This window comes from Lutra lutra, chromosome X, assembly GCF_902655055.1.
Source record: "Lutra lutra chromosome X, mLutLut1.2, whole genome shotgun sequence".
NCBI classification, from domain to species: Eukaryota; Metazoa; Chordata; class Mammalia; order Carnivora; family Mustelidae; genus Lutra; species Lutra lutra.
Window position 1 is genome coordinate 52,332,518 of NC_062296.1, and position 17,217 is coordinate 52,349,734.

General features: G+C 36.8%; 1 protein-coding gene across 4 annotated transcripts in view; it reads left to right on the forward strand.

The window, feature by feature from the left end:
- Positions 1–17,217, forward strand: part of OPHN1 (oligophrenin 1) — a 559,535-nt gene that overhangs the window by 332,090 nt on the left and 210,228 nt on the right. The gene's annotated exons all lie outside the window — the stretch shown is intronic.

The window sequence follows — 17,217 nt, forward strand, 5'->3', positions numbered from 1 at the left end:
ACCCCTAGTGAGTAAAACAAAACCATATCACACTCCACTTTAGGAGCTGTAAAACTTGAACTCTATGCATTTATCTGTAAAGCAATTCTGTAGGTTAATCACTTTTATTATACTCAAGTATAGCGGGGAACTTTACTTTTCAATACATATCAAGGCATTTTTATGCCTAAGGTCAGGTGTGTGTACATGTGCGCATGTGCACATGTGCATGTATTTAAAAACTTATATAGGTTCAGCACATTGATCACAATTATACTTAGTAACCTAGATAGGTACTTTGAGTATTCTCAGATCATGTGTGCTTTGAACCAGTACTACAAGAGGCTGGAATAATTGGTAAATAGTTATTTAATGATGTCTTTTTAAAAATTATTTATTTGCCTCCAGTTTTGAAGCTAGAAATAAAGTTTGTGGTCTGAATATTTGTTCTTTATCAATTGTTTTCTCAAAAACTAAAAAACAGATATCAAATTCACCTTTAGTTCCCAATGAACATATTGCCCTTTTCTAGCATTCTTGTCAATGTGTGAAAAGGGGGATAGAAATATTTGTGTCAGAAGTATCTTAACCTACAAAAAAAGTTAAATTGTTGACATGTAAATCTGGTAGCCTCCTTACTGTACTTGCTCCCTGCTGCTGGGTTTCTAATCTGGAGAGTCTATCTGCTATCTCACCATGAATAAGGAACCGGGGAACTTTTTGCACTAATGTCCTATTGCTATTGTAACAAATCAGTCTTAGGGAGTTAAAATCAAGGTTATTGGTGGGGTTGCATTCACGCTGGAGGCTCTAAAGGAGAATCTGTTCCTTTGCCTTTTGCAACTTCTAGGAGATGACAGTTTTCCTTGTTTCCTATGTGCCAGGCACTGTATCAGGTGGTAGGTGTATATCAGTAAAAAAAAAAAAAAAAAACAGACAAAAATCTCATTCCTCATGAAGCATAGAGTCTAGCAGCTGCCATATAGTTCATGGATATAGTCCTACATTTTCCCCTCAGAATAAACTCTGGAATATCCCAGATCCAGGGTTCTATTGATCTCCACCTGACAGTATAGGCAATTGGAAAAGAGAACAGTGTTCCCTTTTGAAGGACCATTCTGTTTCTTGAACCAAAGTATTTTGTACCATTTATCTGAAGCATATAAGAAGAATATATTAACTTTGGGATAATGTAAATATATTCTTTTTTTTCTGATAGAGAGTATAGATGCTTCATTTCCTCTGTCTGAACTCCACTGATTCTCATTTTGTTCCTAATCTTATTGCTTATCTTCTGCCTCCTCCTGTCTTGGCCTGTGAACCCCTTTCTACTTTCCTTAGACCAGTCTTAGAGTGAATGACATTTCATCCATTGATTCATCCAGTGTTTATTGAATGTCTACTATATTATAGACACTAATGTTTATGGCTGGTCTTTACCTCTCTTTATCTTTGTTTTTTTCTCTTGTTCTTCACATATCCCTTGCCTTCTATTTTGATATACTGAGACTATCAATTTACTTTCATAATATGTCTCTCATTAGCTCACACTGGAGACCCTTTCAAATACAAATAACCAGTCAAGTCAAGAGACTATGGACTCTGAATAACGATCTGAGAATTTTGAAGGGGTGGGGGGTGGGAGGTTGGGGGCACCAGGTGGTGGGTATTGTAGAGGGCACGGATTGCATGGAGCACTGGGTGTGGTGCAAAAATAATGAATACTGTTATGCTGAAAAAATAAAAATAAAAAAAAATGAAAGACTAGTCTCTAGATCAAACCTAGTTGTCATCTGGGAAAATTGCATTTATAGAATTCTCAGGTAGGTAGTACATGCTGTAGCATTCCCCAGTCTATTTTTTTTTTCACAAGATTTTTTTCTCTTGGATCTCTAGCAGTCTAATATCCAGCACAATGACTGACATAAATATTTGTGGAATGAATGAGTGCTGTAAAGATAATCCCAAAAGTCACAAAACTTATGACACAGTGTTAGCCACAGCAAAATCGAGCTATCGTTCCATATTCATATATTTCTCATGTACTTTTTTTGGTGAGCAAACTCTCATATAGTTTTAATAATGGTACAAATAATTAATTTCCAGTTACATTTAGCAATCTTTCACATACTTTTTCAAATAAAAACAAACATTAGAAATTGGCAAAATTATAGAATAAGAATGCTCAGCAAGTCCCATTGTAGTGTGAGTATACATTCTAAATTGATTTTACAGATTCATCAGTCTATACTTGCACTCACAATTTTACATTCCATGGTAGGTACATGTACTGCTAAAACATAAACTGTGGCATATTAAAAATTTTAAGAGCTAATTTGCAGAAAAATCCTTTTAAATTGGGCAGCATTCTGTCTAACAGTTAGAAAAGAGCTGCAAGGATCTGTAGAAAATGACAGGTTTTTTTTTACTTTAAAACTTTTTTCTTGTCATAGAATATATACAGCATAAAATTGCTGTTTTAGCCATTTTTAAGCATACAGTTTTGTGGCATTAATTACATTCACAGTGTTGAGCAAACATCGCCACTATTTATTTACAAAACTTTTTCATTATCACAAACAGAAACTGTATAGCAATTAAGCAATAACTCCTCACAACCCGCCTCCAACTTTTTTTTTTTATTATGTTATGTTAGTCACCATACAGTACATCATTAGTTTTTGATGTAGTGTTCCAGGATTCATTATTTGCATATAACACTCAGTGCTCATTACAGCACATGCCCTCCTTAATACCTATCACCAGGCTACCCCATCCTCCCAACCCCCCACTCCTCTGAAACCCTCACACTGTAGTCTCTCATGGTTCATTTCCCCCTCTGATTCCCCCCTTCAGGTCTCCCTTCCTTTCCCTAATATCCTCCATGCTATTCTTTATGTTCCACATATGAGTGAAACCACAGCTATAAAAAAGCTTCTCAAACTCAACACCCCAAAAAACAAATAATCCAGTAAAAAGTGGGCAGAAGACATGAACAGACACTTCTCCAAAAAGACATACAAATGACTAACAGACACATGAAAAAATGCTCAACATCATTAGCCATCAGGGAAATGCGAATTAGAACCACACTGAGATACCACCTTCCATCAGTTAGAATGGCAAAAATTAACATGGCTGGAAACAACAAATGTTGATGAGGGTATGGAGAAAGGGGAACCCTCTTACACTGTTGGTGGGAATGCAAGCTTGTACAGCCATTTTGGAAAACAATATGGAGTTTCCTCAGAAAGTTAAAAATAGAGCTACCCTATGACCCAGCAATTGCACTACTGGGTATTTACCCCAACGATACAGATACAGTGAAAAGAAGGGGCACATGCACCTCAGTGCTCATAGCAGCAATGTCCACAATAGCCAAATTGTGGAAGGAGCTGAGATACCCTTCAACAGAGGAATGGATAAAGAAGATGTGTTTCATAGATACAATGGAATAGTACCCAGTCAACAGAAAAGATGAATACCCACCACTTGTATCAACATGGATGGAACTGGAGGGGAATGCGCTAAGTGAAATAAGTCAAGCAGAGAAAATGAAAGACTTTTATAGACAGATGGGAGCAATAACAGGAAGTTATATTAGGGGGGAAAGTAGGTTGTTTATTCCAAGGTTACTTTCCTTTAGAGAATGACAGGGGTCTATCAGACCCCTAATCTAACTAGAGCTGATCAAGTGATTTCTGATGGACTGGTTTAAAATTCCTTTTCTGGGAAAAACAAAATAATAATTAAGTCTCAGTTTGGGCAGAGTGGGGCTTACCATAAGTGACTTCATTTTGGGCCTTTTGTCTTATTTTTTTTAAAGAAGTCCACCTCTTTTTAACAGACCCTCAGCCTAACTGAAAGATGTGATCAAAATTTAAAGCACTAGTGCTACTTCCAGCTCCTGCACTGAAGTGCTCACAGGTTTTTCACTTTATGTTTTTTTTTTTTTCTTTTTAGAATCTGTGTGGTATTCATATGTCATGACATCAGGTTCACATTCTTTAACTTGGTCATTCTCTTCACTCTTTTTCTGACATTCTAATCTCAGGGAGGTTATTTTCTTGGTGATTAGCAGCTGTGAGGTTGCATTTAGATTTTGAGAGAATACAATGTATGAGGGAGACTGCTATGGTTATTACAAGGAAGATAATTCCCCATGTCTGGAGTGTACATTGGAGCCATGGTTCTCAATACCCAAACCAATCAGAATCAAAGAAAGTCAAAGAAAGACCCCATTGAAGTTGCCTTCTTAATCCAAGTGAGTTGTTCAGTAATCTTATGTAGCTAAGTCTCAACTTCCCTAGGAGAGTCAATCCACGTGCTGCATTTGGTATGAACCATAGCACAAACACTTGCCTACTCAGCTGAAAGATAATCAAAGCCTACCCTATTATCAAAAACAACTTTGTCCAGAGAGTCTAGGACAGTTATTTGTTGGACAGTTATTGCTCAAGTAATAGATTCAGGTATAGTCACCAGAGATAAGGAGCATTATTTTCCTGTGTATTAACAGAAAAAGAAAGTAGTGAAAGGCAAAAGGAATAAAGCCTTCCTATTGGAGATGTAAATCCTGATCTACAACCTTGGGAGAGCTCTTCACTTCAAGATGCTATCTACTTCTGGGGAGGAACCTCCCTAGTCAATAGTAATTTTATATCTCCAGCCAGTGTGCAGCTCCGAGTCTGGAGGAGCTTTTATAAGTTGGGAGGTTCAAGTTCCAGAAGTTTGACTCCTGTCTGGGTAGTGATGGGGACATGGCATAGTCCCTTTCAAGGAGGATCAAGAACACTTTTTATTCTTAATGATTCCAAACTAGAAGAATGGGAGAAAAATTGGAAATATTAGTTTGGAAAAATTATAGCTTGAAGCCTGGATAATTGAGGAAAGTAGCAAAATTTAAAATCTACTCCAGTGTAGGAGTTATATAACAAAATCTCAATGACAATAAATAGGACTAGAATTAGATATTTCAGAGTTGTGTTATAATTTTCTAGAGAAACACTCATTTTTCTAATTTTCTAGAGAAATCACTCTCACTTCTATCAAAGATAATCCCAGTGAGATTAATTTGTTTTCACAATAAGTCTAGTCTCATTACACTGGCCTGATTATTTATATGAGTGTAGCAAAAGAATGATCGACCATATACGCTCTTTTTAAATCTGCTTTGCTGGAACTTTTCATAAGTAATCTTAGAGCAGACTTTTAAAACCCTCTCAAGGCTAAGAAACCAATCCAAAGACTTACCACCAGACTTCTGGAATACATTTAGATTTGGATGAATTCCTCTCTTCATGAGGTCCCCAATATATTCTGAAGTCCCTAGGCCTGCCAGCAAGTAACTTCCTTTACTCACTGGTTAGGCTGCCAGGAATCCTATAAGCAAGGTACCAGGCTTATTTTTCCAAGGGGCTGTATTAAGTCCATAAAGTCAACCTTAGTTCCTTAAAGCTGTCTCTTATCATATTTGATTCTGTACATATTCTCAAATACAACATTCCAGTCAAAGCATTGGTAACATAATCATTGTTTCCAGTTGTGTCTAAGGAGAACAGATTCTTACTGAACTTATTCAAATAACTATATTGCCTTGAAAATAAGAAAACTCAGTAACTTTCCAAATTCTAGAGAAACCAGGTAGAGAGAATCAGTAAATAGTTACATTCTGTTTAAAAAGTTACACTTTATAAAACTCCTATAATTCATAGATAGCTTAAGAGAAAAAGATTTCATTAAATCTGGATAAAAGAAAACATGAAGGAACCAGTAATGTTTCAAAGAAAAAGCTTTAAAAAATATAATTGTCTTCATTAATTCATTCATCCTCATGTTATTGTTGTTCTACTTAAATCCAGTTTTTCCATTAGTTCTGGACATTCCTGCTCAGTTCAGGTTTATAATGGTAACATTATCAGAAACCCGTATTCTAGAGTAATTTTCAGATTTTTTTCATGAATGTTTCCAAAGAGGAAGTGCATTTTCAAAGACATCAGAGTAAATAACTGTCTGTAAGTGGCAAAAGACAAATGTTTGTGGTTAAAGAACTGATGATAGCTCACTATAATAGAATTGTCAACAAAATTTGGCTATTTCTGTGACATATAACATTTTATGGTAATTACTAGAATTATGACTGATGGAATTATACAAAGATGTATCAGATTTTTAGGAATTTCACATGATTTCTAGATCACTTATATTGATAACATGCATCCATACAATATCACCTAAGAAAGTTTATCATTTATCTAACAATATTCCCCCATGTAATTTAACATACCAAATAAGCCTAATTAGTCTAACATTTCTCTTTTATAAGGTGAGAGACAAATCCTTCGAGATTTTTCAAGGTCCCTGTGAGAAATCTCAAAGTTAGTTTGAGGTGAAAAAGATGCCATTTAGAATTTGATTTTGAGAAAGTGTCAAAATTTTGAGCATTTGATTAAAAGGTATCAAAGATCATTTTGAAATAATATTATTTCTATGTCACATAGAAGATGGTAAAGGCAAACTCAGAAGGTTACATAGTTCTTTTTTTAAAAAAGATTTTATTAAAAAAAAAAGATTTTATTTATTTACTTGACAGAGAGAGAGACAGCGAGACGGAACACAAGCAGGGAGAGTGGGAGAGGGAGAAGCAGGCTTTCCTGCGGAGGAGGTAGCCTGATGACATGGAGCTCGATCCCCAGAGCCAAGGATCATGACCTGAGCCAAAGGCAGATGCTTAAGGACTGAGTCACCCAAGTGCCCCGAAGGTTACATAGTTCTGAACAAAATTTAGTTCTGTTAATATTGAGAAGACTGGGTTTTCTTAATCTTAAAGACCTGATCAAGACAATGTGAAGTATAGTAAGTTATTTTGGTCAGACACAAAATCTTTGTGTTCCTTGTAGATTATTTTATTAAAAGGCAAAGAAAAACCTTTCATAAATTCTTATCAAAAGGACCAATAATCTAGGAAATTTTTTTTCCTTTTAGAATATGAAAGAAAATTTTTAGCTTTAGTTTTACATAAGTATACTATTGATATGATAGCTTGTTTTTATTTATTTTTTTTAAAGATTTTATTTTTTTATTTGATAGAGAGATCACAAGTAGGCAGAGAGGCAGGCAGAGAGAGAGGGGGAAGCAGGCTCCCTGCTGAGCAGAGAGCCTGATGCGGGGCTGGATCCCAGGACCCTGAGACCATGACCTGAGCTGAAGGCAGAGGCTTTACCCACTGAGCCACCCAGGTGCCCCAATAGCTTGTTTTTAAAACCCTTACTATTTCTAGTAGTTTTAACTACATATATTAATTAGAATTCTTAACCCTTAGAATCCTTGATTTCTAGTAAATACCAAGAAGTAAACAATAGTAGACTGGAACATTTATAAGTACATTTCATAATTTCTAGAAGTATATTCTCTTTCATAGTGAATTTTCCAGAGTGGCACAAAATATATTTAATTATAGATACACATAACTGTTCCTCTATAAAGGGAAGCCAAAGGTAGATAAACCTATGTTTAATAATTGATGTTTCAGTGTTTTTTCTTATTTGGAAATGATCTAGATGTTCAGTGAATATCCATCATTTAATTTACCTCAGTATAACTTTTATGTTTTATCTTTCCAAAAAGATTTTGGAAACTATCTTTAAATAAACATACCATAAATTATGATTATTGTTAAAATATTTATCTACTTTTAATTTTTTGAGTATAGTTGACACACAATGTTACATTAGTTTCAGATGTACAACATAGTGATTTCACATTTCTATACATTATCCTATGCTCACCATAAGTATAGCTACCATCTTTCACCATATAACACTCTTACAATATCACTGACTATATTCCCTGTGTTGTGCCTTGTTCATGCCTATGCCTTATTGATTCCATAGCTGGAATCCTGTTTATAAACATTTACTTACATCTATTTAACTTACTTATTTTTAACAATTATGTTTGAATTAGTTATGAAAATTTTATGAGATATTACATAGCTAACCGTATATTAAGTTTTGTTTCTTGCTGGTTAATTCTATAAGAGAGGTAACATGAGCATATTTGACTTTCAGTAAACCTAGATAGAATAAAAGTATATTTAATGCTGATAACCTTAAAGACATGCCTGTTTTAATTAAACCAACAAACTTAAATGAGCTTTTATTTACTGATGGTTATCCTAGTTCTCATGAACTTGAAAAACATTTAGGTTGGTTTCTATACTTCTGAGGGTATACTTGATTTATATAAATTCTTGTTTGTCTTTAAGCCAATTAAGTAGAGCTGTTTATAAATTAAGTTTGCAATATCATCTGGAGGGTAGAAAAAATAACACACATCTATTACATATATATATAGACATTCATAAATGTACAATCACAAAAGGAGATCTTTCATCTTTCATTTTAGCCTAGGGGTGGAGGCCTAAAAAAACTTTCTATCAGGCTCTGAATATAAACTTCCAATTTAGGCAACTTCTGAACATAGAATTACCTTAAAAAAATCATTTCAGGGGCGCCTGGGTGGCTCAGTGGGTTAAAGCCTCTGCTTTAGGCTCAGGTCATGATCCCAGGGTCCTGGGATTGAGCCCCACATTGGGTTCTCTGCTCAGCAAGGAACCTGCTTCCCCCACCCCCGCGCCTGCTTCTCTGACTATCAAATAAGTAAATAAAATCTTAAAAAAAATCATTTCAAATATCTTGTCAGGATTCAACTGGGACAAATAATAAATATTCTTGGCAATATTAAACAACCCTTTGGATGTAAGAATTGTCCCAAAAGAGAAGATGCTACCTCCTATGATACAGAACTGAAAGAAAGTAATAGCCGGGCGGGGGGGGATGTAATCAATTCCCCTGAGAGTAGGCAATAGTTGGTAGGACCCTAGATGCAAATCAAATGTGCCCTGCATTTCTGTTTAGCCATAGCTAGCTGTAATTGGGGTAGAGACCACCTTTCTGTCTGGCCAAATTTGGGAGACTCCCCAACCTGACAATTGTCAAGCCAAACTCTTAGGACACAAAACAAGACGAAGAAGAAGGCAATGGCTGTCCACGGTAAAGATCAACAACCCATGACAAAAGTATCTGAAAGCAAAGTCATGAATCACAGTTCAAAATTTAATTCCTTTTTTTCCCCCAAATTTAATTCTTATAAAAGTTTAATTCCGGAAATCTGAATTTGAGAAGGAAGGGATACTGTAAACGTTTACCTTTCTCTCTGGACCAGGCACTACAGAGATCTGTGAGAGCTGACTTTGGTAAGAATTCTCACCATTTGCTGGCTTCTGCCCATTTTTCTGGGATCACATCTGTAGACTCTAGAGCAAGTGGGGTGTCCCAGTAGGTATTATCATAGTCACCAGATACTATAGGAGAGGAAAGATAATTTTCCCTCTACTTTTATGGTGACTGTTTGACTGGAGGCCCATTTATCTCTAGAAGACCTATTTAGGATAAAGCGTACTTAGGTTAAAAGTTCTTCATTGTAGTCATTGCAATGCAAGATTATTTTAGTAAGGTTAATGTGCTTGTTCATCCTTAAAATAAAATTTCATCCATCTGAGGCCTCACATTGGAGCCAGTCCAGCTTAAGTCAGTCTCAGTCTGACCCCACCCAGTCTGGCTTCTAAATCAGTCTCTGATGCTGGACCCAGTCTGGTTTCCACATCAGACTCAGTCCAGAAAAATATATGCTCAAATAAGGTCTGAAAACTTATAATGCAAAGGCTACAGAGCCAGGATCCAAAAAGGACTTACCCACAAACTCCAGAGGCAGCAAGAAAGCAGCAAGCTCAAGGGACTCAACTGGTACCCTTGTGTGGCTACCTGTTGTTCCTGGACAACAAGCAAGCCCCTGGGAGTCAGTTTCTCCTTCAGATCCTATTTGTGACATCAGAACCGTTACAAGATAAAGTGAGGCAAACTAAAAACTTTAACCGTATTTGAGCAAAAATCAATTCGAATCGGACATCATGCAGTCTAGCAGATAGAAAGGAGCTCAGAGGAGCTGTACAAAATGAAATACTTTTATGGGCAGAAAGGAGCAGGAACAAGGATGTTATACTACCAAAAACAGCATGTTGGTTATTGCAAGCTTATTTCCTTTATAAAGGATGGCAGCAGTTTATTAGGCAGATTACCTAACTAGTGCTGTAAGGGTAATTCCTGATTGTTTAAAACTTCCATTTTTCTTGAGAGCCAAAACCGTAATTAAGTCTCACTTTGGTAACATGGACTTAACATAAGTGTGATTCCATTCTGGGCCTGTTGTCTTAATTTTTAATAACTCAAAATTCTATAGAATACAGAGAAGAGAACTAATAAATCATGACTAAAAGCATGAAACCCATAAATAATGGACAAATTTAACAATAAGGATTTTTATTGCTCAGAATTAAAGTAATAAATGTTTTACTCTTCTGAACTATTTTCATATCATGAACACATTTTTGTTGTACTTATCACCTATCATGTTGTATTGAAATTATTTTTTGATACATATCTGTCCCAGGAGAATTTGTTTCTCAAAAAATAGAAACTATTCTATACATGATTGTACTTCATACCATTGCATAAAATTCCTACTATATATAGTTTTATAAAATACAGTTTCTGTGAATCTCTACAGATAGCATCAGTACCACCAAGTTATCTAAACTGACATGTAATGAATATTTGGAAAAAACAGGGGCACCTGGATGGTTCAGTTGGTTCAGCATCTGTCTTCAACTCAGGTCATGATCCCAGGCTCTTGGGATCAAGCCCACATCAGGCTCCCTGCTCAGCAGGGAGCATGCTTCTCCTCTTCCTGCTGTCTTGTGCTCTATCGCTCTCTCTCTCTCTGTCTGTCAAATAAATAAATAAAATCTTTAAAATATATATTTGGAGGGGCGCCTGGGTGGCTCAGTGGGTTGAGCCGCTGCCTTCGGCTCGGGTCATGATCCCAGGTCCTGGGATCGAGGCCCGCATCGGGCTCTCTGCTCTCTCGGGGAGCCTGCTTCCTCCTCTCTCTCTGCCTGCCTCTCTGCCTACTTGTGATTTCTCTCTGTCAAATAAATAAATAAAATCTTTAAAAAAAAAAAAAAAATATATATATATATATATATATATATATATATATATATATTTGGAAATAACAGATAGTAATTAACAAGTTAGTAATATTTTCACATGGGAAGCCAGAATTCTCAAAGATGCCTAAATCCCCATCAGAGGCTATCCTTCATTTAAAGTATGTAGATTAGAATTGGCAAAAGGAAATAACAGCTTTTTTTTTTTTTTTGCTCTGTTGGAAGGTATTTTTCATTTTTTCTTAATACTGCCCGCATCTGTCCCTCACTGTTGTTCCTTTGCTGACCTGATGATCACATCCAGCCTTTCTATAGGCTGTTCTTACCTGGCTAGTTAGTTCAGTTTTGATTATTCTTCCCACCCAATTCATCTTAATTTTTTTTAAAGAGCATATTGTGGTCTCCCTCTAGTGGGGAAATTGTCATCTCAGAAAAAGAAAAAAAAATTATGTACATTCTAAAGCCAAGCAGTTTGGCCATAGTTCCATATTTGTCCACCTTGTCAATTTTTATTCACCTATTAGAATTCTGTTCTGTACCCATGGAAGCCAAACCACATCTTACTCAAAACAGTTAATCACTTTCTTTTCTCTACTAGTTCTGTACTTTATACAATTTCTATTATTGTTTATTTCTACTGTGATGTAATTACTTCCAGACTTATCTGTCCTGTTTCACTGTGTCTTAAGGAGAGGGACTACTGCTTAATCTTGGTTGAGCATAATGTATATATGCATATCAAGAATTCCTAGAATCTTAATTCAATGGGGTATGACTGTGGGCCTTTGAAATCTTTCACTTCCATCTGGAGTTCCTGGGGATATCTAGAATTTGTGACAGACACTCTTACCACAAATTTCCTGAATATTTAGAAATGATATGTAAGCAGAAGGGTCTACAAACTTCTTGGACAGGACCTCTGTTTTCAACATAAACCTCAGTCCTTTCAAGGACCCCTTAGACCAGTCTATTATCTGTTGCTTGGTCCCAGCTGGATGCTTTATCTCTAGGTACTTTTTGGATATCAACTATTCACAACTCTTAGATTTCACAAAGGCCAGAGATGATTCTACTGTTTCTCTTCTCTGTTCCTTATAAGTCCCTCTACTTCTTCCACTCTTTTCTCTTCCTCTCCCCCTCCTCTTTTTTTCTCTTCTCTCCTGACTTCTCTTTATCTATTTTAACCTTTTCCCATAGGAGTCCTTCTGTTTACAAAGCCTCCATTTTCCAAGCAATCAGTTTCCCCAGGGCCCTTCATGTATCTCAGAGTTGTCAAATTAGGACCCGCTCAGTGTATATTGATTGTTTACGCACACGTAGGCAACCCCCCTAGTGAAGAAACTGTCACCCTAGAGAAAGAAGCTACAGAGATTTTTACTATGTCAGTCCTAATATTTTATCAAACTGTAATTACTTCACTCTGGTGCCCATTGTGCAGCCACTCTCCTATATCTGTATGCACTCACCAGCATTCTGGGAGCTCATCCGACTCTTGAACCCAAATGCTCAGTTAGTTAATTGCCTCCTGCAGAGACTAATAACCTGCCTTACTGCCTCCATCCAGCCTCTGCCCAATGTTCTACATATGGGATCTGTGTACCCCATGGATAAATACTGAGAATTGACCTCTAAAAAATGGAAAAATTAAAAGTGACCCTAAGATAAAGATGGAGTAAGGTTGCCAAATTTGACAAGTAAAACTACAGGATGCCCTGTAGAATTTTACTTTTAGATAAACAGATTTGGGATACACTTATACAAAATAAGACAAAACAAAAAAGCCCTAACTATTGTTTATATGAAATTGAAATTAAACTGGGTATCCTATATTTTGTCTGGCAACCTTAATATGGGGTCAGGTGCTACAGGAACTAATAAATCATGTTAATATTGTATTCCTTAGCGTAAGAAAAATGAGAAATGACAGAATGTTTTAAAATAAGTTTTATTAATTAGGTTTTCATTTTATCGACTGATGATTCCATGAGGCCACTAATCTATTAATCCATGGATCAAGCAAATCCAAGTTTGTTGCACTATTGTAAGGAAGGCCACAACCATGAAAATGCTGTCTTAGTATCTTCTCAGAAGAGCAAAATCAAAGAAGGGAGTGCATATTATGAGATTTTTGGAATCTGTTTTGAGGAAGGTCTTTCATTATTCATGCCTATGTAATTCAGATTGGGCAAAGTTCAGAACACACAGATGCCATGTACCCCAAGTTGCCAGAGTTGTGGCTGTGCACTATGCACCTGGCAGCCACTGGATTATGGGGGATCTGGCCTATGATTAGGGGCTCAGTGCTAATACTGCCAGTCTGAGGCCCTCTGCATTCAGTCTCCCTCAGAGCCAGCTTGCCTGGGTATCACTAACATCAGAGAGAGAAAGCAAAACCCCCAACAGGCAAAGAATCAGTTCAAATGTCTGGAGTGAAAGGAAAAGTGACTTAGACATAATAGCAGGACACAGGCAGAACACATAGGAGAATCCCATGAAGTGCCAGGTTCTGGTGAACAGGGGAACTGCACTGCAGAGCGGAAGACATAGCTGACTTTCCTAACAAAAAGAAACAAACAAAAAAGAGTAGATAAAATGAAGAGACAGAGAATTGTATCCCAATGAAAGAACAGGACAAACTCACAGCAGGAGATCAAAGAAAAGGAGAAATAAGTACTATGCCCAGTAGAGAATTTAAAGACATGACCATAAGATACTCACTGAACTTGAGAAAAGCATGGAGGACAGTACTGAAAAATAGGATGAGGAGCTAAAAACATAACATCATAAATGAAGAACTCAATAAATGAAATTAAAATACAATAGATGGAAGAGATAGCAGGCTACAGGAATCAGAAGAACATATCCGTGACCTGGAGGATAGAGTAATGGAAAGCAGTCAATCTCAGCTAATCAGAAGATAGATACATACTGCATAGTGAGAATGGACTTAGAGAAATCAGTGACAAAATCAAGCATAATAACATTTGCATTATAGGGATCTCAGAAAGAAAAGAGAAAGAAGGGAGGCAGAAAATGTATTTAAAGAGATAATAGCTAAAAATTCCTGACTCTAGGGAGGAAAACAGAGACCTAGGTTCAGGAGGCACAGAGATCCCTCAAAATATTCAACCCAAGGAGGTCCACACCAAGATACATAGTAATTATGATGGCAAAATAGTACAAAGGAAGAATTTTAAAGGTTATAAGAGAAAACAATACAGTTACATAGAAAGAAAACCACATAACACCTTCAGCTTATTTTTCAGCAGAAACTTTGCAAGCCAGAAGAGAGGGGCATGATGTACATAACGTGCTAAAAGGGAAAACTCTGTAGTAAAGAATGAGTTTAAAATTAATATAAACTACAGTACATAACATGCTAAAAGGGAAAACTCTGTAGTAAAGAATGAGTTTAAAATTAATATAAACTACAGTATGCAAAAGATGTTACTTATATAATGAATGGTAACCACAAAGGAAAAAATAGGAATGAATATACAAAAAATAGAGTAAGGAAGTCAAGTATATCACTAAGAAAACCAGCAAACTATGAAAGAAAGAGAAAGAAGAAAGGATATGAAAAACAAATACATGAAATAAGTAACAAAATGGCAATAAATACATATCTATCAATACTTGCTTTGAATATAAATAAACCAAATGCTCCAATCAAAAGACAAAGGGAGACAGAGTGCATGAAAAAGCAAGACCCATGCATATGCTGCTTATAAGAGGCTCATTTCAGACCCGAAGACACTTGCAGATTGAAAGTGAGGGGATGGGGAAATATACATCATACAAATGAGTGTCAAAAGAAAGCCATGGGGCACCTGGATGGCTCAGTGGGTTAAAGCCTCTGCCTTCAGCTCAGGTCATGATCTCAGGGTCCTGGGATCGAGCCCCTCATCGGTTTTCTCTGCTCAGCAGTCATTCTGTGGGCAGAGTTTTGTACTGATCTTTTGGGGGTGGTGCCTCATAGTGTTGGAACTGAAGGAAGCATGACTGAGAAGGGAAGTTTCACTGGAGCAAAGGGGAATGATGTTTGATGTAAGCTACTTAGGCAGCTAGTGTTGGTCTGTACTGCTTCCAACAGGTGGCTCTGTGTTTATGCTGAGTTTAAGGGAAGGGAAATGATGCTGACATTCCCCTGTCTCAGAATAAGCATCTGTGTGAATACTGCCTATCAGAGATGTGCTCAGAATAATCTCCTTCCTGTGTGCCCAGAATTCTTTAGATCACTGTTTCTTTGCTGTCTGCCCCCAGATTGTTTGCCTGCCTTCACTCCAGGAGCAATACAATACCCTCCAGGCTTACACCAGCCAAACCCACTGTCCTTTAAAACTCTAGGCTTTAAGCCCCACTGGTTGCAAGAACTCAGAAAATTCATCTCCTCTCACTGTTCAAGCCAGTGACTTTGGGGAAATGTTCTACCTGTGCATTCCCATGGGCTCCCCTCTCACTTGCTCTGCTCTGTGACCATGGCTCCCTCCCTTCTACAGTACCTGTCATCCCTTTTCTCCCTAAGCCTTGTTTCTGTGCTTGCTACCTTCTTTGGTGTGCCCTCTTTTCTGTCTTAAGCTGTGGAGTTTGTTCTGTCAGTCTTCAGGTCAAGTTCTGGGTTATTTAGGATGATTTGATAATTGTCTAGTTGTATTAGTGGGTAGATGGGAGCCTAGGGTGTTGCCATTTTACTCTATCTCCGGGTACATTTTAAATTAATGTGCCTTTGCTGTGTCTCAGGCAGAGTTATTTAGTGTGCTGTCTTCTTAAAGGTGTCGTCTGGTTTTTGTAGCCCTCTGGCTCTTTGAGTTAAAGGCCACTGATTTCTAACATTCCAGCACTAAACCCCACTATCAAAGCCACACATTTTGGGGACTTATCTTCCCGATGTGGGTCCCCAGACCTGGAGATGCCTGGTGTGTTTGACACCCTCCCTTCTCTGTGCTTTTCATGCCCTTCCTGTTTGTGGTTAGTCATACTGGGAATTTGGTTCCCAACCTTTTCTACAGCCCTCCTCCCCTTTTTGGTGTGGCCTTCTCTTTACAACTAGCTGTGGAAGGTCTTTTCTGCTGGTCTTCAGGTTATTTTCAGAGTTAGGTGAAATGTAGTTCCTGTCTCAGTGACTGTGTGGGATGAAGTGAACTCAGGATCCTCCTACTCTACCACATAACATGCACTCTTGTTTTCTTCTTCTTTTTTAATCTGTAAGTATTTTCTTTATAGTTACCAGAGGTTTTTGTAAAGCATCTTAAAGTTTTAAAAGTTTATTTCAAGCTAAAAATAAAAGTCAATCCATGAAAAACTTTATGCTTCTGCTTCTGTACCCCAGTTTGTTATTGATATAACTGATATCTTTTTATATTATATATCCATAAATATTAATTTAATAATATTTATTATTTTATATAATATATAATAATATTTATTAATATTTATTAATAATAAATTAATATTTTAATAAAATTAAATAATTTTTAATCAAAGTGATTCTTAATTTTTTTTGTCTTTTAACTTTTATACTAAAAAGTTAGATACCACCAATAAAGTATTATGGAATTCTTTTTTTCTTTCTTGAGGCTGAGAAGTATTTTTTTAATTTTAATTTAATTTAATTTAATTTTAAAGATTTTATTTATTTACTTGACAGAGATCACAAGTAGGCAGAGAGGCAGACAGAGAGAGAGGAGGAAGCAAGCTCCCAGCTGAGCAGAGAGCCCGATGTGGGGCTTGATCCCAGGACCCTGGGATCATGACCTGAGCCAAAGGCAGAGGCTTTAACCCACTGAGCCACCCAGGCACCCCTAATTTTTATTTTAATACTGATTCTGTAGCATGTGGCACAATATTGGTTTCAGTAGTAGAATTCAGTGATTCATCACTTACATACTACACCCAGTGGTCATCATGAGTGCCCTCTTTAATACCCATCACCCATCTAGCCCTTCCCTTACCCATGACCCTCCATCAACCCTCACTTTATTCTATATCATTAAGAGTCTCTTAGGGTTTGTTTCCCTCTCTTTTTTTTCTTTTCCCACCTTTCCATATATTCATCTGTTTGTTTCTTAAAGTCCGCATATGGCATTAATCTTTCTCTGACTGATGTATTTTGCATAGCATAATATACTCTAGCTCCAGCCACATCATTGCAAATTGCAAGATTTCATTCT